The sequence below is a fragment of the Schistocerca gregaria genome, chromosome 5 (genome assembly GCF_023897955.1).
Source record: "Schistocerca gregaria isolate iqSchGreg1 chromosome 5, iqSchGreg1.2, whole genome shotgun sequence".
NCBI classification, from domain to species: Eukaryota; Metazoa; Arthropoda; class Insecta; order Orthoptera; family Acrididae; genus Schistocerca; species Schistocerca gregaria.
The window spans coordinates 126,432,368-126,459,393 of NC_064924.1; the positions used below are offsets into that span (position 1 = coordinate 126,432,368).

General features: G+C 46.3%; 1 protein-coding gene and 1 non-coding gene across 2 annotated transcripts in view; one reads left to right on the forward strand and one right to left on the reverse strand.

Annotated features, from left to right (window-relative positions):
* LOC126273256 (zinc finger protein Gfi-1-like) overlaps positions 1–27,026 on the reverse strand; it is a 341,803-nt gene that overhangs the window by 225,415 nt on the left and 89,362 nt on the right. The gene's annotated exons all lie outside the window — the stretch shown is intronic.
* On the forward strand, positions 13,152–13,225 carry Trnat-ugu (transfer RNA threonine (anticodon UGU)). The gene has a single exon. It is a non-coding gene; the product is annotated as a tRNA-Thr (tRNA).

Genomic DNA, 27,026 nt, shown 5'->3' on the forward strand with positions numbered 1-27,026 from the left:
GAAAGTGTTAAGGCACCAGGGATTAACCTGCGTGGTACTAGAAGGTACTACAGAGGGCAAAGACTATGGGAGGAGATTGGAAAACGTCCACCAAATAAAAGAGGGTGTGCAAATGGCACTCAGAAATGAAGAGTCGGCTCTGGAGACGAATTCTTGGCGGGTCGCATGAAACCAGTCTGATAATTCAACAAAAAAATAGAAAAAATAACAGAAGAAGTGGACACGAACTCCGCAATTCAGAAAAGGTGAAGGAAGTTCCCACTTCTTACCCTACCCGAATTACACAACTTGTCCTTCAGGTAGAAGAATAGTTCACACTAGCACCTAACATTTTTTAGTATTACGTGAGAAGAGCACGTATAAACGCTCAATTTCAGTAGTTCCTGTCAAGAGGACCAAACAAAGACAACTATTCGCCGACAACGAAATTATGCAATGGTAAAATGGTCAGACTGCACTCATCGAACTATGTTTCATACAATGTCTAAAAGTTATCTTTAGTTTAAATACATATTGTGATTAAAAACAATTGTAACTGAAGCTCGTTATAAGACTTTTTCTTCTTTTTAAGCACTTTTCCATATTAATGCTGTCAAGGTATTCGAGATGATATTTTTTTTTAATAAATAATAATTTTTTTAATAAATAGAAATGTGTCATTGGGTCAACATCGCTACACTCCTATAGTTTGGATTAATAAAGTGTTACGGAGAGTGTCCTAGAAATAACCACAGGTCTGGTCGTCGTTTTACAGTTCGCGAACTGACAATATGGGCAATTTATGGCAGAGTTCTGTTGTTGCACAGGTAAGAGTTGTGGATTTCGCATGGACCGCGAGAAACAGCCCGTACACTCGTATGTCAGCGTAAATTCACTGATTCGCTTGACCCCAGCGACACCCACACAATTTCACGTTCTGTCGTAAAACTGTGTCGCTCTCTTTCCGTCGGCACGCGCAACAAATCTGTCGGGATCACAAGATGAAATTTTCGTTTCGGCGCGCTTCCAATCAGCCGAATGCAGGCTCATCAATCAACAAATCCCAGATGTGACAATTACGGTGGACTACTGCTTTATCATTTCAGCAATGAAAATTAATTACGTTTAGCGACGCCTTTTATTAAATCCTTCCCAAACTGACAACAGTTTTCATTTGCTCAGTCACTCGGCTCTTAATTAATCAAGCGCCAGAGACGGAATTCGTACCGGTATGTAAATAACGGCCGAGTCAATTGTGACACGGTTCGCCTCAGAACGAGGGCGGCGCGAGAGGCGGGATTAAGATACAGCGTGTGATTTATAGCGATTGAACAGCTCTCTCTCGTCGCACGCTTAGCGCTGCCCGCCATGACGCACGTAGCTGCTGCCCGCCTATTGCGCGCTTGGCACTCGGCCACATCCGAGATCCTCCTACGTGATGCGAGGTGCGTCTGAAATCAGTTGCACTCCGCGTAAGACAGGCCATCTGCACAGACAGACGCTCTGATTGTCGGCTTCCCTAAACCGTAAAAGCTGACTTTTACGTTTCCAACTTACAATACTTAAATTGCTGCTTTCACTGTTCAGTTACTTCGCGTATTACACTGAAGCGCCTAAGAAGCTGGTGCAGGCATGCGTATTCAAAAACAGAAATGAGCAACAGGCAGAATACGGCGCTGCGGTCGGCAACTCCTGTATAAGACAACTGTTTGGCACAGTTGTTAGATCGGTTACTGCAGCTACAATGGCAAGTTATCAAGATTTAAGCGAGTTTGAACGTGGTGCTATAGTCGGCGCACGAGCGATGGGAGACAGCACCTCTGAAGTAGCGATGAAGTCGGAATTTTTCTGTACTGCCATTTCACGAGTGTATCGTTGAGATGCGGTGCTATAGACGAATGTTGAAAATTAGGTGGACTGATAAGGTAAGGAATGAGGAGATTCTGCGCAGAATCGGAGAGGAAAGGAATATGTGGAAAACACTGATAAGGAGAAGGGACAGGATGATAGGACATCTGCTAAGACATGAGGGAATGACTTCCATGGTACTAGAGGGAGATGTAGAGGGCAAAAACTGTAGAGGAAGACAGAGATTGGAATACGTCAAGCAAATAATTGAAGACGTAGGTTGCAAGTGCTACTCTGAGATGAAGAGGTTAGCACAGGAAAGGAATTTAGACTGATGACAAAAATAAATCGTTAATATCCGCAATCCGGTAAAACATCAAATATCCGACATCGCTGTGGTCGGAAAAATATCCTGCAAGAACAGGACCAACGACAACTGAAGAGAATCGTTCAACGTGACACAAGTGGAACCCTTCCGCAATTTGTTGCAGATTTCAATGCTGGGCCATCGACTAGTGTCGGTGTGCGAACCATTCAACGAAACATCATCGATATGGGCTTTCGGAGCGGAAGGCCCACGCGTGTACACTTGATAACTGCACAACACAAAGCTTCACGCCTCGCCTGCGCCCGTCAACACCGACATTGCACTGCTGTTGACTCGGAACATGTTGTCTGGTCGGACGAGTCTCGATTCGAATTATTTGGAGCGGATGGACGTGTACGGGTATGGTGACAATCTCATGAATCCAAGGACTCTGCATGTTACCAGGGGATTGTTCAAGCTGGTGGAGGCTCTGTAATGATGTGGTGCAAGTGCAGATGGAGTGAGATACGACTGTGACAGGCGACACCTGCGTAAGCATCCTGTCTGATCATCTGCATCCATTCATGTCCATGGTGCATTCCGACGGACTTGGGCAATTCCAGCAGGACAATGCGACACCGCACATGTCCGTAATTACTAGAGAGTGGCTCTAGGATACTTTTCTGAGTTTAAACGTTTCCGCTGGCTCCAAAGTCCCCAGACATGAGTAATATTGAGCGTATCTCGAATGTCTTGCAACGTGCTGTTCAGAAGAGATCTCCAGGTCGTCGTACTCTTACGGATTTATGGACACCCCTGCATGATTTATGGTGTCAGTTGCCTTCAGCACTACTTCAGACATTAGTCGAGTCCATGCCACGTCGTGTTGCGGGACTTTTGCATGCTCGCGGGGGCCCTACACGATATTAGATAGGTGTACGAGTTTCTTTGGCTCTTCAGTGTAGAAGCAGTTCTGTACATAGTTATCGACAGCGAACAGAGTAGGTATCTTTGCGATAGTCTTTGAGTTGTTCAGGAAGTATTCTTTAAGTTTCGGTTTCAGCTGAGTCGACCTATCACATTGCGGCCCGCCTCAAACATGGCTCTGAGCACTATGGGACTTAACATCTTAGGTCATCCATCCCCTAGAACTTAGAACTACTTAAACCTAACTAACCTAAGGACATCACACACATCCATGCCCGAGGCAGGATTAGAACCTGCGACCGTAGCAGTCGCGCGGCTCCGGACTGAGCGCCTAGAACCGCGAGACCACCGCGGCCGGCTGCGGCCCGCCTCGCTGGGAATGTTGGATCGTGGGTTTGAATAAGCATTTTCGTTGAATGAACGCTTTGTGTCCTGGCGTGCTCGGAGTAGGACTTGTTTTGGAGTCTGATGGCGAGGGGTTGCTTTTTGCTAGGCGGCGTGGTTCAAATGGTCAAATGGCTCTGAGCACTATGGGACTTAACATCTGAGGTCATTAGTCCCCTAGACGTAGATCTATTTAGACAGCACACACATCCATGCCCTAGGCAGGATTCGAACCTGCGACCGCAGCAACAGCGCGGTTCCGGGCTGAAGCGCCTAGAACCACTAGGCCATAGCGGCCAGCAGGGTAACAAGTAGTTTGGCTATTTGCAGGCAGAGCACCCTTGCAATTCGAATCTGCTAATTGTTCACATGGAGCATATGGTTAATGTGTAATTAGTTTAAGGCGCATCACGAAGTTATTGAACGCTTGTCTCACACGTGATGCTGTATTTCTGACATATTGACGAGACTATGTTTTGAGGCTCGGTTCAAAATCTATTTACTATAATTGCACCCCCATGGCTGAACACTTAATTTCGTTACAGTTATCCTTATCAGTAAACATCCGTCAAAGTTTTGCGACTTGTATAGGTTTTGCCATGTTTGATTTTCTTACGTCTTGGAACTACGTGTGCCACGTGTTTTCGAGGCATTCATATTACACGCACTATTGTGATTAAGGCTGCTTTTGAGAGCCAGTTATATGGATTTTCATTCAAATATTCTTTGAAATCAATGTTTTCTTGCCAGTCAGTTATCTATACTGGTATCCAAAATTAAAGCAACAAAAGAAAATTTTGCTAGGTCGCACTTATACAAAGCAGTATAAACAGGCGATAGCAAAGTAGAAACAATGTAAAGTATATAGAACGTAATCAACTGCAACTTGCATAACGATACAGAAAAAGTTCTTCGTTTTTTCAAACTTAACGGATTTGCACAGACGTTCTGACTACTGGTTAATGTGCTCAGTGTTCCGGCGTGATGTCAAGCGCCGGCGTTGCGGCAAGGAATGTTACAGCAGAGAGGGCTGTGAGACGACGTCAGCCAATCGCACGCTGACGGACCCCTCTCTAGGATGACACCGAGACAGGGCGGCCTCTACACGAAGAGAATATAAGCGCCGCGCCGCCTAGCCGCTGCCCGAGTTCAAGTCGAACAGACCTACGAACGCTAAAGCAGTGACTTATAAACTGTATTGGTTCACTTGTAATACTATTTGTATATACGGAAGAACTTGCTATTGTTTGTCTTCCGCTCCTTGCTTGCGACACGTCTGTATCTCACAAAGTTGGGTATTGTAATCATTTCCTTTTCAAATAAACTCTATTAATACGATTTGCTTGAATTCTTGTCTAGCGATCCGAGCAACCAGCTTTGCTATGCATCCTGTATTAGACGAGTGGGCAGAACACACTTAGTATGGCGTGTGACCACCTGTGCCACCTGTTGTGAATTGTCCAGTGGTCACAGGTTCCTTTCGCTGTCGTAACACATCATATGTATACTGTCATATCTGTAAACAAATATGGCCAATGGGATTTCTAACGCTGTTGATGACATCAATCTCATGTTGAACCAATAACGCCCATTCTTCCTGCAGATATGCCCATAAACCCTGAATAGTGGTTGGTGGATGCTGACGTGATGCAACTCGTCTCCCCAGTGCATCCCACACGTGGCCTACTGGATTCAGAGCGAGCAGAAGGCGCCATGCGTGCAACATCTTACTTTTCCAATGGTCTGTGAGATCGAGCGTTATCGTCCATCAATACGAAGTCTGGCCGAGCAGAATCTCGCAACAACCAAGATCTTCTCATGGTACCTGACAGCAATGAAATCTTGCTGATTCAACTAGACAATTTCATGAAGAGTGGTCAACATAATCCCTGCCCACAGCGTTAGAAATCCCATAGGCCATATTTGTTTACAGATATCACAGTATACATATGATGTGTTACGACAGCGAAAGGAACCTGTGACCACTGGAGACAGTGCCAGAAGTTCCTCCAAAAAATCGTACACAGCACACACACAAATCTCATACTAACTAATGTAAATCCACCGGATGATGGAGGTTTAAACTTTTGAAACGCGTCGTGGATGTAAATAAAACGGTGACTGGTAACAGTAAACTTGTTGTTTAATTTAATGTCAATAACAGTCACGGTAAAGCCTAAGCTACAATGTTCGCATTTAAAATTAGGGATCCCTCTTGATATCGGTCTCTTTCCACAATGTTTGGGTCCGGCCGCGAGGAGCGCCCGCGCGATGAGAGGCGCCAAGTCACTAACTCCGCGGCCCCTCCCGCCGGAGGTTCGAGTCCTCCCTCGGGCATGGGTATGTGTGTTGTTCTTAGCGTAAGTTAGTTTAAGTAGTGTGTAAATCTATGGACCGATGACCTCAGCAGTTTGGTCCCTTAGAAATTCACACGCGTGAACATTTGAGTTTGGGTCCGAAAATCATGTTCCAAGTGCCCTCCAGATGCGAATCCGTCGAGAGTCACTCTACAGAGCAACTCGGGACTCATGTGTGAGTAGAACATTGGCCCACTGTTCGACCAGGTGGCTTGTTGACGCCTCCATCTAGACGTTCCCTTCTGTTGAGACACGCGAGAGGTAAACAGACAGCAGGTGTCCAACAATAAAGGCCACTCTGCTGAAGCCTTCTGTGCGTCGTTTGCCTCGGTACGACACGTCCAGGGGACGCTGTGAGGTCAGTTGCCAGTTGCAGTGCAGTACTAAGGCGGTGCCGTAGTGCCCCTACAGTCAAATAACGATCCAATATTTCTGATGTCACGCGTGGTCGGCCGTGCGCTGGTCTGCAGCATATAATTTCGGTCTCTAGCTATTACCGCCTGATCCCAGAGACAACAGAACAATTTACATTAAAGCATCAGGCCACATCAGTTTGCGACCGTCATGCTTCCATTCTTCCAATGGCCCTCCACAGCAGACTGTAAGCAACTGCTCTGTGTCGTACAGCACCGTTTGTGACTTTGTACACAACGATTTGTGAATCTAGGATTACCCGGCTTGACGGGTGCCCGAACGTCATTGCTGGCGTGATTGTCCATTGGTCGGAATGCCGTCTTCCGTGTAGAACACGATCGTGACGACATCTGGTGACAGCTTGTACGATTATACCGCGGATTAGACAGAGAACGGAGAAACAACAGATGGTTGCTTTAAATGTGGACGCCGGTATATTTAGACACGTTTATGTTTACTTGCACTCAGCAGTTAGTGTCGCATCGCATACCGATACGACCCCATGCACTATTATTGGTAACGAAGTGGCAAATTTCCGTCCGACGCTGACAGGAGTCTCGTGGGATCGGGCGAACCAAATGGTGCGCGCCCGCTAAGCCACACCTCTAACGGCTGCATCACGAGCAGCCTCTGTCGCCACGATACAGGATGGCCGGCAGCAGCGATCCGACTCACCCGCACTTGGAGATTCCCCGCTTCGACACTATATTTCGTGCCGTAGTGCAGGGATTCTCATCCTAGCTGCCACTGTGATATGTGGACTTTTTCTTATTGTTAAGTAAATCTTCTGTTCGTTGTGCTAACATGTTCATTGATCATTTCTGCTCCTGTCCAGTTTTCCTACGACCACAGTTGCCACCCCACTCTGGAGCCCACCTCTTCTTACTGTCGTGTACGAAGTTGCACACAACAGTTAGCACACGGTCACTGGATGAGAAATGTTCTACCTAACTTCAACAGTTAGTAGAATGAAGTTCAAACCGTCTGGGTTATTAGGCTGCATCACATTTCTTCTAAAACGTTCGACGTTTCGACCCCTCTGCTGGGATCATACTCAGGATCTTTTGGTGTCCACAGTGCTCTAGTGTCCCACCAGAGGGGTCGAACATTTTAGAAGAAATATGACGCGGCCTAATAAGCCAGAAGATTTTAACTTCAGTGACAACGGCCACTTTATGGGTTGATTACTGCCGTTAGTTTGAAAACTAGAATGAATATCATACCCCATGTTCTTTGCATGGTCTTTGAGCAGAAAATGAGTATAGTTATATTGATGTAGCAGGCAGAGCTTCAGTTCTTCGTTCTATATAAAGTGTGATTATCTGATGTGTTTGTCAACTGTGATAAGACTAGGTCTACATGACCGCAGCACTGCACGCAGATACAACCCACGTTGGTTGGTTTATTGATTTGTGGGAGGGAACCAAACAGCGCGGTCATTGGTCCCGTCAGATTAGGGAAGGATGGGTTAGAAGTCGGCCATGCCCTTTCAAAGGAACCATCCCAGCAATAAGCCGCGTTGCTTCACATATTTTTCACATACGATGAAATGCTAGTTAAGATTATATGGTTTCACGTAAATTTACTTTCCTTTTGCTATGCCTGTTAAAAATCGCAGTGCAATGAAGTAAACGTTCACTGCCTACATAATTTTCGACAAACTCTTTGCGATTAGATCGCATTACAAGTTTGATTCATGGGTCTAAATATGGTATACGAGAGCACATGCCTCTCAAGTCGGGGCATTTCTGGACTTACTTTCCCCAGTAGTCATCTTTGAAAACCCAGCAGGGAACTCTGTAACAGCTTAAGGCAAATGGTGCGAAGAGGACAAAACCAGTTTTCTGTCGCATCCTTCCCCAGTTCGAGACAAAGTTTCGTGTCTAAGTGCCTATTTACACGTTCCTGTCAACACACAACAAGTGACCGTAGAGTGAGCAGACTGCCTGAATCCTCTATCATTGCTACTGAGTCGTTAATACACTGAAAAGCAACAAAAACTGCTACACCTGTTTAGTATCGCGTTGGGTAGTTACACTGAATGTCAGTTAAGGTATATAATTATACACTCCTGGAATTTGAAATAAGAACACCGTGAATTCATTGTCCCAGAAAGGGGAAACTTTATTGACACATTCCTGGGGTCAGATACATCACATGATCACACTGACAGAACCACAGGCACATAGACACAGGCAACAGAGCATGCACAATGTCGGCACTAGTACAGTGTATATCCACCTTTCGCAGCAATGCAGGCTGCTATTCTCCCATGGAGACGATCGTAGAGATGCTGGATGTAGTCCTGTGGAACGGCTTGCCATGGCATTTCCACCTGGCTCCTCAGTTGGACCAGCGTTCGTGCTGGACGTGCAGACCGCGTGAGACGACGCTTCATCCAGTCCCAAACATGCCCAATGGGGGACAGATCCGGAGATCTTGCTGGCCAGGGTAGTTGACTTACACCTTCTAGAGCACGTTGGGTGGCACGGGATACATGCGGACGTGCATTGTCCTGTTGGAACAGCAAGTTCCCTTGCCGGTCTAGGAATGGTAGAACGATGGGTTAGATGACGGTTTGGATTTACCGTGCACTATTCAGTGTCCCCTCGACGATCACCAGAGGTGTACGGCCAGTGTAGGAGATCGCTCCCCACACCATGATGCCGGGTGTTGGCCCTGTGTGCCTCGGTCGTATGCAGTACTGATTGTGGCGCTCACCTACACGGCGCCAAACACGCATACGACCATCATTGGCACCAAGGCAGAAGCGACTCTCATCGCTGAAGACGACACGTCTCCATTCGTCCCTCCATTCACGCCTGTCGCGACACCACTGGAGGCGGGCTGCACGATGTTGGGGCGTGAGCGGAAGACGGCCTAACGGTGTGCGGGACCGTAGCCCAGCTTCATGGAGACGCTTGCGAATGGTCCTCGCCGATACCCCAGGAGCAACAGTGTTCCTAATTTGCTGGGAAGTGGCGGTGCGGTCCCCTACGGCACTGCGTAGGATCCTACGGTCTTGGCGTGCATCCGTGCGTCGCTGCGGTCCGGTCCCAGGTCGACGGGCACGTGCACCTTCCGCCGACCACTGGCGACAACATCGATGTACTGTGGAGACCTCACGCCCCACGTGTTGAGCAATTCTGCGCTACGTCCACCCGGCCTCCCGCATGCCCACTATACGCCCTCGCTCAAAGTCCGTCAACTGCACATACGGTTCACGTCCACGATGTCGCGGCATGCTACCAGTGTTAAAGACTGCGATGGAGCTCCGTATGCCACGGCAAACTGGCTGACACTGACGGCGGCGGTGCACAAATGCTGCGCAGCTAGCGCCATTCGACGGCCAACACCGCGGTTCCTGGTGTGTCCGCTGTGCCGTGCGTGTGATCATTGCTTGTACAGCCCTCTCGCAGTGTCCACAGCAAGTATGGTGGGTCTGACACACCGGTGTCAATGTGTTCTTTTTTCCATTTCCAGGAGTGTATTTATCTTTTGGAATGTTACGCTAAATGTGAATGCAATATACATTATAATATTTGTCTGTGGGGAGGTTACAAGTTTACCTACCGCGTGATGTACCCACAGTGGCACCAGGCCGTATTTAATCTCTCGATGCGCAGTGGTCGTAATGTTTTCCCCCACAGGTGTACCTGCCGAACATTTTATTCTGCTGATAGTCTTTCCCTCACGAACAGCTTCTCAGTAACGTTGCCTGCTCTGCGATCGGAGCACGTCAAATGTTTGGACAGATATCGACAGATTTACAGGCGCGGAGCCGTGATGGCAGACGCAGCGGGAGGCGATAGCGTTTGAGGCCGGCGGCGGGTGCTCGCCGCACCGCGCTTGATATTGGCCGCGGGCTGCTGGCTGGCTTACTCGTGCTGGCTAACAACACGCGTGGCCCGCCTCCCACGTGGATTTGGAACGAGATGCTTTTATTGGGGAAACGCGGGCGCAGTAAATCAGTCAACGCCGGATTTGGAGCGGGCGGGCGGCCAGATAACACTTCCGGCCCGGTAGGTGCGTCCGTCACAAATCCACACTCTCAGGTGGGACGCTGACGCCCGTGCGCCGAAGACTCGTCCCCTGTTTCGGCAGGATCATTGAACTGACTCTGCCACTGGCCCGGAGTCAACTACGAGAGGCGCTCAATAACATCTACATCTACATCTACGTACATACTCCACAATCCACCATTCGGTGCGTGGAGGAGGGTACCTCGCACCACAACTAGCATCTTCTCTCCCTGTTCCACTCCCAAACAGAACGCGGGAAAAATGACTGCCTATATGCCTCTGTACGACCCCTAATCTCTCTTATCTTTGTGGTCTTACCGCGAAATACGCGGCAGTAAAACTGTACTGCAGTCAGCCTCAAATGCTGGTTCTCTAAATTTCCTCAGTAGCGATTCACGAAAAGAATGCGTTCTTTCCTCCAGAGACTCCCAACCGAGTTTCTGAAGCATTTCCGTAACACTCGCGTGATGATCAAACCTACCAGTAACAAACCTAGCAGGCCGCCTCTGAATTGCTTCTATGTCGTCCCTCAATCCGACCTGATACGGATCCCAAATGCTCAGGCAGTACTCAAGAATAGGTCGTATTAGTGTTTTATAAGCGGTCTCCTTCACAGATGAACCACATCTTCCCAAAATTCTACCGACGAACCGAAGACGACTATCGACCTTCCCCACAACTGCCATTACATATTTGTCCCACTTCATATCGCTCTGCAATGTTACACCCAAATATTTAATCGACGTGACTGCGTCAAGCGCTACACTACTAAAGGAGTATTCAAACATTACAGGATTCTTTTTCCTTTTCATATGCATTAATTTACATGTATCTATATTTAGAGTTGAAACGTCCCCTTTGAACAATTATATACGACTGTTCTCAAACTGACACACAATATTTTTTTAGCGCAACGCAATCTTACTTTCAGTAATCCCTACAAGAGAATGGCCCTGACTAACATTAACCTATACGTTTCACAAATCACTTACCTCGCAAAAATCTTCGTTACTCAAACTACTGCAATACAGCGAGCGCCAGTACTGCCAGCTAAATAAAAGATTGAAACTACGCAAGGCACTAACTACTGATAGACATAGTTAGCAAATGAAATCTTTTGATAGAGAACAAACAATGTATTTACCTTACTAGTGTTCAAAAGTCATAATATATATAGCACTTCATGACATCCAGTCTTACAAATTTCAAAACTCCGCCATCTCTCTCCCCACATCCACCACTGCTGGCGGCTCATCTCCAACTGCCGCAATGCTACGTGCTGTTCACATCCAGCTGCCCAATACTACAATGGCAGACAACAATGCAAACCAGCCACAGACTGCACACGGCACAGCCAGTGATTTTCATACAGAGCGCTACGTGGCGGTGGCGTTACCAATAAAAAAAAAAAACCTAAACAGCCTACTTACAGAGTTAGCTGCCATTCTTTACACCAATCACAAATGCTATCCAAGTCATCTTGTATCCTCCTACAGTCACTCAACTACGACACCTGCCCCTACACCACAACGTCATCAGCAAACAGCCGCACATTGCTGTCCACCCTATCCAAAATATCATTTATGTAGATAGAAAACAACAGCGGACTTACCACAATTCCGTGGGGCACTCCAGATGATACCCTCATCTCCGATGAATAAGTAATGCAACAATAGTTTTAACGGCCAATTTTGGTTGACAAAAAAGGCGGAAATTGTTGTGGGGCGTTGGGGAATATTCCCGCTTCATCCCATAGAGTTTCATGAACAGGTGCCGGCGCCATACGTAGCCCTCAAAATGACGTCTGTAACGGAGGTGCGATGCAAGCAAGAGAGCTGTCATTGAGTTCCTTTAGGCGGAAAACCAGAGCAGCGCCGATAGACATAAGCGCTTGTAGAATGTCTGCGGAGACTCGGCTGTGAACGAAAGGACTGTGAGCCGTTGAGGGAGGCGTCTGTCACCATCGCAACGAAGTCGCGCAGACCTCTCCGGCCTCCCGCCGCACACAGCTCTACTCCTACAACGTTGGAGCGTGCCGACACTCTCATTCGAGCTGATCGACGAAGCACAGTCGAACAGCTTGCTGCTCAACTGGACGTCTCTTTTAGTAGTGCTGGGACATTCATCCACCATTTTCGGCACAGGAAGGTGTGTGTCCGCTGATTTCCTCGCTGTCTAACACAAGACCATAAAAAGCAACGAAGGTCCATCTGTGTGGAACTGCAAGTGCGTTACGAGGCCGATTGTGACAATTTTTTTTTCAACCATCGTCGCAGGCGATGGAACATGGGTTCACCACATCAAACTGAAGACAAAACGTCAATCCATGGAGCGACGCCACACCACCTCCATTCCAGGAAAAGCCGCATCCCGAACCAGTCAAGTCATGGCGACGATGTTCGGGGACTCTGAAGGGATTACTCTGCCGTGCCGGTTCGAGAGTGAATCAAAGAAAGTCTGTGGTCAATAGCGTGTAAATGCAATACTAGTAGGAGGCGACTTTAACCCGCCGAGAATTGGCTGGGATGTCTATGTATTCTTTGCGGGAAGTACTGAGAGGCAGTTATATGAAAAACTTTTGAACAAGCTTTCCGTAAGTTTTCTTGAGCAGTAGCTCGGCAGTCCACACGCAATGGAAATATGTTAAATCTTGTTGGTACAAGAAGGCCGGACCTTATCGACAATGTCAGTACAGAAACAGAGATTAGCGATCATGATGTCATTACAGCAACTGTGATTACGAAAATTAATAAATCAGCCAAGAAGGCTAGGAGGGTGTTTCTGATAAATAGAGCAGATAAGTAGTTACTAAAATCTCGGTTAGGCAGTGTACTGGAATTACTTAGTTCCTGTATGATGTATGTATAGGAATCATGGGAAAAGTTTAAACATATCGTAAATCAATTGAAACCCTCCTCGGTGGCTCAGAGGGATAGAGCGTCTGCCGTGTAAGCAGGAGCTCCCGGGTTCGAGTCCCGGTCGGGGCACACATCTTCAGCTGTCCCCATCGAGGTATATCAACAACACCTGTCGGCAGCAGACGGTTTCAATTAATTATCATTTATTCTAGAGAAGGTGCACGGTCATCAGTGGTTCTATCTTCATATATCGTAAATCGTTATCTGGAGAGTTATGGGCCTAGTAAGTGGATAAAGGATGGAAAACCCTCTACGGTTTAATAACGAGATTCGGCGGACGCTGAGGAAGCGGACGCTGTTGCGCTCTCGGTTCGCAAGGGAACGCACAAATGACGACAAGTAAAGGTCAGTAGTGATTCGTGCGTCTGTGGAAAGATCTATGCGCGAAGCGTACAACAGCTACCAACGTCCCACCTTAGCAAAAGATCTGGCACCCAAGAAAATTCTGGTCTTACGTAAAATCGCTAAACGGGTCTAAGGATTCCATTCAGCTCCTTGTTCACTGGTCTGGTGCAGCAGCTGAAGACAGCAAAATGAAAGCCGAAGTTTTAAATTTCACGTTCAAGAAATCATTCACACAGGAGAATCGTGCAGACATACCGTCATTTGACCACCGGAGAGACTCCCGTATGAACGACATAGGAATAATCATACCTGGCCTTGAAAAAATACTGAAAAATTTGAAAGCAAATAAGTCACCAGGACAAAAGATTAGGTCAGGATGGAATCCCAGTTGGATTTTACAACATGTACTCTACGTCATATGCCCCTTACCTAGCTTGTATTTATCATTAATCTGTTGTCCAGTACAGAGTCCCAAGCGATTGGAAAAAAGCGAGGTAACTCCAGTATATAAAATAGGTAAAAGAACGGACCCGCAAAAGTACAGACCAATACCCCTAGTTTCTAAAAAATGGTGCAAATGGCTCTGAGCACTATGGGACTTAATATCTGAGGTCATCAGTCCCCTATAAATTAGAACTACTTAAACTTAGCTAACCTAAGGGCATGACACACATCCATACCCGAGGCAAGATTCGAACCTGCGACCGTCGGGGTCGTGCGTTTCCAGACTGAAGCGCCTAGAACCGCTTGCCCACTGCAGCCGGCTCCCTAATTTCTGTTTGCTGCAGAATCCTTGAACGTATTCTCAGTTCGAATATAATAAAGTTTCTTGACACTTAGAAAATTATATCCACCAATCAGCATGGTTTTAAAAAGCATCACTCATGCGAAAGTCTGCTTGCCCTTTTCTCACATGATATACTGAGAGCTATGGATGAAGGGCAACAGGCAGATTCGAGATTTCTAGATTTTCGGAAAGTATTAAACAGAGTGCCCGATTGCAGGCTGTGAATAAGTTCACAGATATGAGAGTGGTTTCAAGATTTCTTAATTAATAGAACCCAGTATGTTGTCCTCAATTGCGGACGTTGGTCAGAGACATGGATATATTCAGGAGTGCCCCAGGGCAGTGAGATACGACCGCTGCAGTTCCCTATATACATTAAATGACTTGGGGGAGCAGGGTGGGCAGCAATCTGCGGTTGTTTGCTGATGATGGCGTGGTGTACGGTAAGGTGTCGAAGTTGAGTGACTGTAGATACATGGTGATTTTGACAAAATTTCCAGTTGGTGTGATAAATGGCAGCTATCTCTAAATGCGAAAAAAAATTAAATTAATACGGGTGAATGGGAAGAACAAACCTGTAATGTTCGAATACATTATTACAAGTGTCCAGCATGGCACTGTCAAGTAGTTTAAATATCTGGGTCTAACGTCGCAAAGCAGTATGACGTCGAACAAGCATGTGAAAACTATGGTAGAGATGGCAAATGGCTGACTTCGATTTAGTGAAAGAATTGTAGGAAAGAGTGGAAAGAGTGAGAATGAGTTAAGTTTTTTATTACATGTATGCTTCGTATGAGATGTGACAAAGAATAATACTCTGTATGTGGATCTGTTTTACTTAGTATTGTGTAAATTTATAAATTTAACCTGATGATGTCAGAGGACAGCGGTAATTAACGACGAGTAGCGATACATATGCCGGCCGTTGTGGCCGAGCGGTTCTAGGCGCTTCAGTCTGAAACCGCGCGCCCTACTACGGTCGCCTTAGGTAAGTTAGGTTTAAGTAGTTCTAAGTTCTAGGGGACTGATGACCTCAGATGTTAAGTCCCATAGTGCTCAGAGTCATCTAAACCATTGAACGATACATACGAACTAATCTTTTGTCCATCGCCGCCAAACTGACCCGTTCTTCACCATTTTGACAAAAATTGTTCAATGTTCTTCGGAGCAAATAGCTAACTGACATCCTTGCCACGCTCAATTGTCTCTCTGACTGTAGCCAGCAGTCCTATAAATGTTACCTAAAGCGTGCTGTAGCGCATGAAGATTACTTGCTGGTGTATAAAAGTATATTTTAATTTATGTTTCCTTCGATTTGTAAGGCCACTCACAGAAAATTTTTACATACACTTTGACGACATGCTCAAGGCTTGATTGAACATCGCTCAATATAGGTTTATACAGAAGTATCTTCAGTATTTCAGAAATGACTGAGTGAAAATTGTAAGATATACATAAAGATGACACCAGTGGATAGAGCATTCCTCGAAACTTTTAGCTTGTTCGGCGGGTAAATGTCGCGTGACTAGGGCCTCCCGTCGGACATACCGTTCGCCGGGTGCAAGTCTTTCGATTTGGCGCTACTTCGGCTACATGCGCATCGATGGGGATGAAATGATGATGATTTCGACAACAGAACACCCAGTCCCTGAGCGAAGAAATCTCCGACCCAGCCGGGAATCGAACCCAGGCCCTCTAGGATTCCGTCGGGCTGACCACTCAGATACCGGGGGCGGACCTGCTTTACGGGTAATTGGTATAGTCACCGTTTGTGACGCGGCAAACGCCAATTCGTTGAAGCACACTATGGAAATGGGCTCATTTGGTTGCCAATCTGTAGGAGCGAACTAATACGATGCGATAATATGGAGTAGGTGATTTGTTTACCTGTTCTATCACGTCTGCCTCATAGTGCAAATACGCTACTGCGCGTATTACGAATCGAAACCTGGAGAGATCCTCCAACTCCTGATACGGGCGTTTTTTCTGTACGTCTCTTCCGCACAGTCGTTTTACGTAGCTCCAGAGGTACTTATGAATAGCCCTGTACAGGAGACATCGTCGCCGAGAAAAGCGGAAATAATAGGTATTATAATAAACGCGGAAGTATTAAGACTCAATTCTGCTGGACACAGCAGCTTAGGGCGAGGACGGAAGACAAGACGGAGAAAACGCTGCCTGGTGAACACGTGTAGGCCCGACAGAAGGCAATCGGAGCGCCGTGGCGCAGCCTTGTCGACGGGTAAACATCACTGATTGATCAGGCCGGCATCAATCGAAGTAATTAAGAGCGCCACAATTAGGAGCGTAATTCGCCTTGGACCGGGTCCGCGGGGTTAACCGCACGGCCGCAGCCGCCGCTCCGGGTGGTCGCGTGCTGACGTCACTCACAGGCCTAGATTTACTTTGATTCAGGAGCCACTGGATGCACAGCATGTGGTGGAAGCTCCAGTCGGTCTGTTAATTATTGGCCCAGGGCTCAGTGACTGGCGCCGCGAGACTCGTTCAAGTAAATTAACAATACACGTCCGGCACACTAATATAACACACCTGACGGCTCCTCAGGAAGATAAGATCAGTGGTTCCCAACATGGGGGTAATTACCTCCTGAGGAGTAAAATGAAATTTTCTGAAGGGTAAAAATTTAACGATTCCATACTGTTTCAAACAGGAAACTAAATCATTTGCGAAAGATTGTTACTATTATCACAATTCCTGATCTACACTCCTGGAAATGGAAAAAAGAACACATTGACACCGGTGTGTCAGACCCACCATACTTGCTCCGGACACTGCTGTACAGGCAATGATCACACGCACGGCACAGCGGACACACCAGGAACCGCGGTGTTGGCCGTCGAATGGCGCTAGCTGCGCAGCATTTGTGCACCGCTGCCGTCAGTGTCGGCCAGTTTGCCGTGGCAAACGGAGCTCCAGCGCAGTCTTTAACACTGGTAGCATGCCGCGACAGCGTGGACGTGAACCTTATGTGCAGTTGACGGACTTTGAGCGAGGGCGTATAGTGGGCATGCGGGAGGCCGGGTGGACGTACCGCCGAATTGCTCAACACGTGGGGCGTGAGGTCTCCACAGTTCATCGATGTTGTCGCCAGTGGTCGGCGGAAGGTGCACGTGCCCGTCGACCTGGGACCGGACCGCAGCGACGCACGGATGCACGCCAAGACCGTAGGATCCTACGCAGTGCCGTAGGGGACCGCACCGCCACTTCCCTGCAAATTAGTGACACTGTTGCTCCTGGGGTATCGGCGAGGACCATTCGCAACCGTCTCCATGAAGCTGGGCTACGGTCCCGCACACCGTTAGGCCGTCTTCCGCTCACGCCCCAACATCGTGCAGCCCGCCTCCAGTGGTGACGCGACAGGCGTGAATGGAGGGACGAATGGAGAGGTGTCGTCTTCAGCGATGAGAGTCGCTTCTGCCTTGGTGCCAATGATGGTCGTATGCGTGTTTGGCGCTGTGCAGGTGAGCGCCACAATCAGGACTGCATACGACCGAGGCACACAGGGCCAACACCCGGCATCATGGTGTGGGGAGCGATCTCCTACACTGGCCGTACACCTCTGGTGATTGTCGAGGGGACACTGAATAGTGCACGGTACATCCAAACCGTCATCGAACCCATCGTTCTACCATTCCTAGACCGGCAAGGGAACTTGCTGTTCCAACAGGACAATGCACGTCCGCATGTATCCCGTGCCACCCACCGTACTTTAGAAGGTGTAAGTCAACTACCCTGCCCAGCAAGATCTCCGGATCTGTCCCCCATTGAGCATGTTTGGGACTGGATGAAGCGTCGTCTCACGCGGTCTGCACGTCCAGCACGAACGCTGGTCCAACTGAGGCGCCAGGTGGAAATGGCATGGCAAGCCGTTCCACAGGACTACATCCAGCATCTCTACGATCATCTCCATGGGAGAATAGCAGCCTGCATTGCTGCGAAAGGTGGATATACACTGTACTAGTGCCGACATTGTGGATGCTCTGTTGCCTGTGTCTATGTGCCTGTGGTTCTGTCAGTGTGATCATGTGATGTATCTGACCCCAGGAATGTGTCAATAAAGTTTCCCCTTCCTGGGACAATGAATTCACGGTGTTCTTATTTCAAATTCCAGGAGTGTATATTAACGACATAGGAGACAATTTCAGTAGCCGTCTTAGATTGTTTGCAGATGATGCTGTCATTTAACGCCTTGTAAAGTCATCAGATGATCAAAACGACTTGCAAAATGATTTAGATAAGATATCTGTATGATACGAAAAGTGGCAATTAACCCTGAATAACGAAAAGTGCGAAGTTATTCATATCAGTACTAAAAGAAATGAGCTAAATTTCGATTACGCGATAAGTCATACAAATTTCAAGGCTGTAAATTCAACTAAATACTTAGGAGTACAATTACAAATAACCTAAATTAGAACGATCACATAGATTATATTGTGGGTAGAGCAAACCAAAGACTGCGATTTATTGGCAGAACACTTAGAAGGTGCTAAAAGTCTACCAATGAGACTGCTTACACTATGCTTGTCCGCCCTATTCTGGAGTACTGCTGTGCGGTGTGGGATCCTCATTCGGTGGGGCTGACGGGTGAAATCGAAAAAGTACCATGGAGGGCAGCTCGTTTTGTATTATCTCGAAATAGGGCAGATAGTGTCACAGACATGATACGTAAATTGGAGTGGCAATCATTAAAAGAAAGGCGTTTTCCGTTGCGACGGGATCATTTCATGAAATTTCAATCACCAGTTTTCTCCCCCGATTGCGAAAACATTCTGTTGGCACCCACCTACATAGGGAGAAATGATCATCACGATAAAATAAGAGAAATCAGGGCCCGCACGGAAAAATTTAAGTGCTCGTTTTTCCCGCATGCCGTTCGAGAGTGGAACTGTAGAGAGACAGCATGAAGGTGGTTCATTGAACCCCCTGCCAGGCACTCTATTGTGAATAGCAGAGTAGTCACGTAGATGTAAAATCTTGTAAGACTCTAATACTGATTATATAAGTTATCAGTAATTACTTTTTCTCAATTGATAGCATTAGTGCGGTGGAGGGAACAATAAGAGTGGAAGACTGAGTACAAAGTGCTCGGGTTAAAACGGTTATAAGACAGAGTCGTGATCTTTCGCCCCTGCCGTTCAGCCTATAGACCGAAGAAGCACTGACAGAAATAAAAGAAAGGTTAGAGAGTGGAATTAAAATTCAATGTGAAAGGATATCAATGATAAGATTCGGTGATGACATTGCTATCCTCAGTGAAAGTGAAGAAGAATTACAAGATCTGCTGAATGGAATGAACAGGCTAGGGAGTGCAAAATATGGATTCCGAGTAAGACGAAGAAAAACGAAAGCAATGAGAAATATCAGAAATGAGAACAGCGAGAAACTATCAGGACTGATGATCACGAAACATGAAGTTAAGGAAATTTACTACATGGCAATAACGCAACCCAAGACGAACAGAGCAAAGAGACAAACAGGAAACAGGACATAATACGCAATCTCGAACTAGCAATGCAGCGTTTTGTGGTGGACTATTAATACGACGATATATGTAAAATACCTGCGCGAGAGATAAATACCCTGTGGAATTTAAGAATCTCTGTGCGAACTCGATAACAAAGATATACAGACTGCATTAAGCTACGGCAAAGAGATAATTATTCCATGTTGGACATTGGAAGAGAGATGTTCTATGTCGGATTGAGAGGAGATTGTTGCAAGCTGCCATGAAGGCAGTAATCTATGTTTTATGGTATTCAAGAAAATAAAAATATATAAAAGCACAAAAGGAGTATCAGATGTGTAGAGTTCGTAACCCTCAATCATATATTCAGTGATTATAAAGACGTAAGTCGTTTGGAAGTGTTGTGTGGTTCGATGGTGCGAACCTGTAGTTCTACACGGTTTTTGAATTCGTCGAGAATATTTCTCCGAAGACCTAAACAATTTCAGCAACTAAAGTTGGACGCTACACTCCATACACATGACACAGCATAGTACTTGGCTGTAACGATAGATTTCTGTAGCGATATCAGGTGGAGAAGTTCCAGCAAGGAGACTCAACGAGATCTGCTGCTGCGAAACGCATACGGTTTACCGTATTCTTTAACTTACGGAGAGCAGTTAGCAGTATTGACTTCATAATCACCGCAAACATAATTAAAAGGACTCGACTGAAATAAAAGGAGCAAACAGCGAAAAGGAATCGCTAAACCAAACCATAAATAAAAATAAATGAATACTAATACGCAATCACATTTATAAAACGCTCATTAAGTAATAGAGAGAATAAAAATAAGAACTTTAAAACAAAATGGGCATTCCTGGCCAAGAGAAGTCTACATGTATCAGACATAGGTCTTAAGTTGGGGAAGAAATTTCTGAGAATCTATGTTTGGAGCACAGCGCTGTATGGTAGTGAAACATGGAGTGTGAGAAAACCGAAACAGAAGAGACTTGAAGGAACTGGGATTTGGTGCTACAGAAGAATGTCGAAAGTTATGTGGAGTGATAAGGTAAGGAATGAGGATGCTCTGAGCAGAATCGGAGGGAAATGAACAGATAGAAAACACTGACATGAAAAAGAGACAGAATGGTAGGACAACAGATAAGATATCAGGGAGTAACTTCCATGGTACTAGAGAGACATGTAAAGGGTAAAAATAGCTGCAGAAGACAGTGATTGAAATACTTCCAGCAAATTATTGACGACGTAGATTGCAAGTGCGACTCTGCCATGAATAGGTTGGCAAAGGAGAGTAATTCGTGGCGGGCCGCATCAAACCAGTCACAAGACTGATGAGTAATATATAAATGCGCTTTTTTGGATATCTCCTTGGTATTGACCCAGTTGTGAGTGCCACTCCAAATACAGTATGCGTCAAAAATGTATACACACTTTGAACTGTCATAGACAATTTATTTCCCGTTCTACAAGGTTAAATATCTGCGACAAAGTAATGTTATGTTTCTTCAATGGGTGGCAGCAGTGGCAAGGAAGTAACTGCAACATGGAGGACGTGCGTTTGAGCTTTGAAGTGCGGAAGCAGATAATTAAGTGGTACTGGAAGTTTGAGAATGTAGCTGTGATCCGAAAACAGTGGAGAAGTGAGTCTGGTACAGAACCACCTTCAAGGTTAACAATTACACGTCTACGAGACAAACTCTAAATTCATGGAACAGTGTGTGATGTGCATAAAGGTCGATCAGGGCGACCTGGTACAGCTACAAGTGATGATTCCACAATTGCGGTCTTAGAACTGTTTCAGCGTTCGCCTCAAAGATCTTCAACTCAAGCGGCACGTGAGAGTAATGAAAGTGATAGTAGTGTGCTACACATTCTGAAGAAAAGCAATGTTCGTGTGTACATTACAAGGCTGGTGCAACAGCTAAGTGAGGACGATCCAGCTCGAAGGTTAGAATTTTGTGAATTGGTTCAGGAGATGGTGAGACATGAACTGTGATTGATGGGTAGCATAATTTGGTCGGATGAAGCCCAATTCAAACTCAATGGAACTGTCAATAGACACTATTGTGTGTACTGGGCTGAAGATAATCCTGACATTACAGTTGAAAAGGCTGTGAATTTGCCTGGTGTAAATGAGTGATGTGGTTTGTCTGCAAGGGGACTCATTGGGCCTTTCCGCTTTGAAGGTACTGTTACTGGAGAAACGTACCTAAACAATGCTTGCTGACTCCACATTCCCTGCCATTCGTGAATTATACGGTAATGATGAATTTATTCCCAACAAGATGGCGCCCCGCCGCACTATCATAGGGACGTACGAGCATACCTGGATCACAATGTGGATAGGACGCAGGGGACCAATCGATTTTCCTGCACGCTCTCCAGACCTCACGCCGCTGGGTTTCTTCTTACGGGGTACAGTAAAAAACGAGTTGTACAAACGTAAACCACGTAACCTGGACACACTTTGGAATGAGATTCAGGCGGTGTGTGCGGAAATCTCCTTGGACACTTTGGTACGATATACGGAATCAGTGGTGACTCGTACTCAGAAATATATTGATGCTGAAGGCCACCAGTTTGAACATTAATCACATTTGCAAAGTACATTTATTTTTCCAATTGGACTTTAAGCTTTCTATTTCCAGTAATTTAACATCGTAGAACGGGAAATAAATTTTCTATGAGGCTTCAAAGTGTGTACACATTTTTTTGACGCACCCTGTGTTTTTTCTTAAATTCCACCCAGACACCGACAAACAAGTAGAGGCATGGTACGTCGTGGGATTTCTGAACGTGAGAGAACTCCACGGTAGGTGAGCTACTTGGTGAGATGGCGCGTGCCGGTGCCTACCTTTGCCCGGGGGCGACGCCAGCAGGTGCGGGGGCGGCCTGGCGAGCAGTGGCAGCAGTGGAGAACCCCACACACGGCCGCAGAAAGGGGCGGCGCCCGCCCCCGCGGCCGCCTCCGCGTCTGCCTCCGCACCTGCACACACCCACCTTAACGTCACCACATACTCCTATGCTTCTCTTTGGTCACCACATATGCTATGCTACTCCTGGGTCACCATACTGCTATGCTACTCCTGGGTCACCATATACTGCTATGCTACTCCTGGGTCACCACATACTGCTATGCTTCTAGTGGGCCACCACATACTGCTATGCTTCTCTTTGGTCACCACATTTGCTATGCTACTCCTTGGTCACAGCATACTGCTATGTTACTCCTGGGTCACCACATACTGCTATGCAGCTCCTGGGTCACCACATACTGCTATGCTACTCCTGGGTCACCACATACTACTATGCTTCTCTTTGGTCACCACATATGCTATGCTACTCCTGGGTCACCACATACTGCTATGTTACTCCTGGGTCACCACATACTGCTATGCTACTCCTGGGTCACCGTATACTGCTATGCTACTCCTGGGTCACCACATACTGCTATGCTTCTCTTTGGCCACCACGTATGCTATGCTACTCCTGGGTCACCACATACTGCTATGTTACTCCTGGGTCACCACATACTGCTATACTACTCCTGGATCACCACATATGCTATGCTACTCCTGGGTCACCACATACTGCTATGCTTCTCTTTGGTCACCACATATGCTATGCTACTCCTGGGTCACAGCATACTGCTATGTTACTTCTGGGTCACCACATACTGCTATGCAGCTCCTGGGTCACCACATACTGCTATGCTACTCCTGGGTCACCACATACTGATATGCTTCTCTTTGGTCACCACATATGCTATGCTACTCCTGGGTCACCACATACTGCTATGTTACTCCTGGGTCACCACATACTGCTATGCTACTCCTGGGTCACCACATACTGCTAAGCTATTCCTGGGTCACCACATACTGCTATGCTTCTCTTTGGTCACCACATATGCTATGCTACTCCTGGGTCACCACATACTGCTATGTTACTCCTGGGTCACCACATACTGCTATGCTACTCCTGGATCACCACATATGCTATGCTACTCCTGGGTCACCACATACTGCTATGCTTCTCTTTGGTCACCACATATGCTATGCTACTCCTGGGTCACCACATACTGCTATGTTACTCCTGGGTCACCACATACTGCTATGCTTCTCTTTGGTCACCACATATGCTATGCTACTCCTGGGTCACCACATACTGCTATGCTTCTCTTTGGTCACCACATATGCTATGCTACCCCTGGGTCACCACATACTGCATGCTACTCCTGGGTCACCACATACTGCTATGTTACTCCTGGGTCACCACATACTGCTATGCTACTCCTGGATCACCACATATGCTATGCTACTCCTGGGTCACCACATAGTGCTATGCTTCTCTTTGGTCACCACATATGCTATGCTACTCCTGGGTCACCGCATACTGCTATGTTACTCCTGGGTCACCACATACTGCTATGCTTCTCTTTGGTCACCACATATGCTATGCTACTCCTGGGTCAGCACATACTGCAATGCTTCTCTTCGGTCACCACATATGCTATGCTACCCCTGGGTCACCACATACTGCTATGCTACTCCTCTGTCACCACATACTGCTATGCTTCTCTTTGGTCACCACATATGCTATGCTACTCCTGGGTCACCACATACTGCTATGCTTCGCTTGGGTCACTAACACAGTACACCTCTTCATTTTTCACCTAAGTCCTTTTTCTGCAGTCAGCTGTCAGATGTGACAGTTTTACAGAATATTTTGGTAACAATGACTATTAAAGTGTTCCCAAGATAATGGGAGTCGCATGAATTTTGTGACAATACCCAGTTGACGTAGATATCTTGCTATGGTAGCTCGACTAGGCAGCCCTCTTCGTGTGAGTTTTACTCTGGCGATTGTTGTTGTAGGTCGCTAACTTAATACTAAACACTCGCGCTGTATCGAATGCGCACAGGTTAGTGCTGCAGGACCGTCCTCTACCGAAATTACTCCGTGAGAGGTGCTCAGATGCATGCGAACCGGTTCAAAAAATGTTTCAAAAGGTTCTGACCACTATGGGACTTAACATCTGAGGTCATCAGTCCCCTAGACTTAGAACTACTTAAACCTAACGAACCTAAGGACACCACACACATCCATGCCCGAGGCAGGATTCGAACCTGCGACCGCAGCAGTAGCGCGGTTCCGGACTGAAGCGCCTAGAACCGCTGGGCACCAGCTGCGAACCGGTGATATTGCATGCACGTCCTCTTTCAGATAGTAGGGGAATTAAAATTGATAATCAAAACAATAAAATGCAAGAACGTAAAATTCTGTCTTGTGAAGATCTTAAAGAAATCACGGGGTCCCACACCTTGTCAAATTTCAAACTCTCGTCACTATCAATAACATCTTCCACCAAACATATTTCCGTATATCCTTTAATAATTCAGTCACAAAAGAATCTCGCCTTAGCCAAAATTTTCGAGTCAGAATAATTATAGAATGTCCTACGGGGATACAACGTTCGGCTGTGACTAAATTCGCAGGAATCCTAAAGAGACATTTCGTTCAACATCCCGGCCACCTACAAAGATCTTTCGTCTCTGCTTTTCTCGGCTCAGTACAATCTGATTTGGATTTGCGCAAAGCTGTAGTCAACAGAATACCGTGGCACTGTGGCAAAACCTTACATTGGTCAGACCATACAAAAACTTCGAAAACAAAATCTTTATTTTAATTGTTTTTTATCCACTTTATTTCTAGAGGTGCCCCCTGTAATATTCTCTGCCAGAAAAACGCGACGTTGCGCCAGTCTCAGGCGAACGCGAAACCTGACGAATGGGAGTACTGACACTCACGCAGGTAGTTCGTGAGAGTGAGCTGTGACGTCGCCACACATGTACTGTAGGTAGCGGCAGGCAGCGCTACAGGTCGCTACTGAATTTCCTGTCGTCGCAGCTAAGAACGTACCAACCGATCATTCTGAATTGGTCATGTGAGCAGTACCTGTTGTCAACAAAACTCGGGCACTTCTATCGATTCGCCCGCATTTAATTCTCATTTAGTTCACTTTGTTCTCAGTTGTCGGTACAAGCAGGCGCAGCGAAGTCGAGCATATTACGACAGAGCTGTCAACATGTATGTCACGTAATCGAATTTGCCACCTGGAACAACCATCAGTAGTGTTTGACGCTATTTTAATATACCTTCCCGGCCTCTGCCAGGCTAGGATGCATCCACACTTATCTCCAGTCCAGTTACAGTAACTGTAACTAACATGTTCGTTCAATAAATGAATCTAAACTGTCTCTCTAATAATGTCAAGAATCTGGCCCCATTTCTATCCTGTGTCATAAAATCTGGAAGTTTACCTTTACACCTTTCTGGCTCACAATTATTCAACAGTCATCTGGAGTAACGTGCCCACCGGCTAATGGTACAGGTACAAGAACTCACCAGTTCCAGGTAAGAGCAGTTCTTATGTTGCTAACTGAGATTTACCATCTGTAAGAATGCTGTGATACTGTGACAATATTTAATGTCTACTACTACTTCTTCCTAAAGTTGCTACTGGTGCGAGTAACAGTGACTCTGCACAAGTGTGACACGTATCACTTGCCGGCAAAGACGTGAAACCAAAAGTCATTCTTTCAGCCACTATCAAAACAGCGTACATACAATTAGTCTTTTTTTTTTTTTGACAAGAAACTCTACGAGTAAGAGATTGTCACTAGATATGTGTAAGATGGATTTTTTTAATGATGTTATTGGATGTGTTTATAATGGTAAAGGAAAATGATATATCTGAAGGATTGTGGTCAGAGAAACAGTTGTTAGGCAACAGTATTGTATCTGTGATGGCAGCACTGTGGAGTTGTAGAATCTTTGACAGTCAATGGTGGATAGCTGCGGTGTGCAACAGGCGGATTTTTCGTTGCGTGTACAGTGTAATTCATGGACGCATTTTCGGAACTATGTGAGCTGCAGATTTATTACATGGAGGAATGATGACCCAGAACAATGGTTGGGTAGCAGACGTACGTAAAAAAGGTTTCGAAATGAACGACAAGGTATTATTTGATGAGGTTAAAAATTTATATTTATTGTTGGATCACTTCACCCTCGTCACAGTCGAGTTTTGATAATTATTCTAGTGATTGTTCTTCTGAATTAATTTACTGTAGGCACCCCGTGGAAGTATTAGATTAAACGAATTTTCATATTCGAGTCTATAATTGTTTTCTGTGATAAGTTCCTTCCTAATTGAAATTTCAGAATTTAAAGGTTGAGTCATGTGT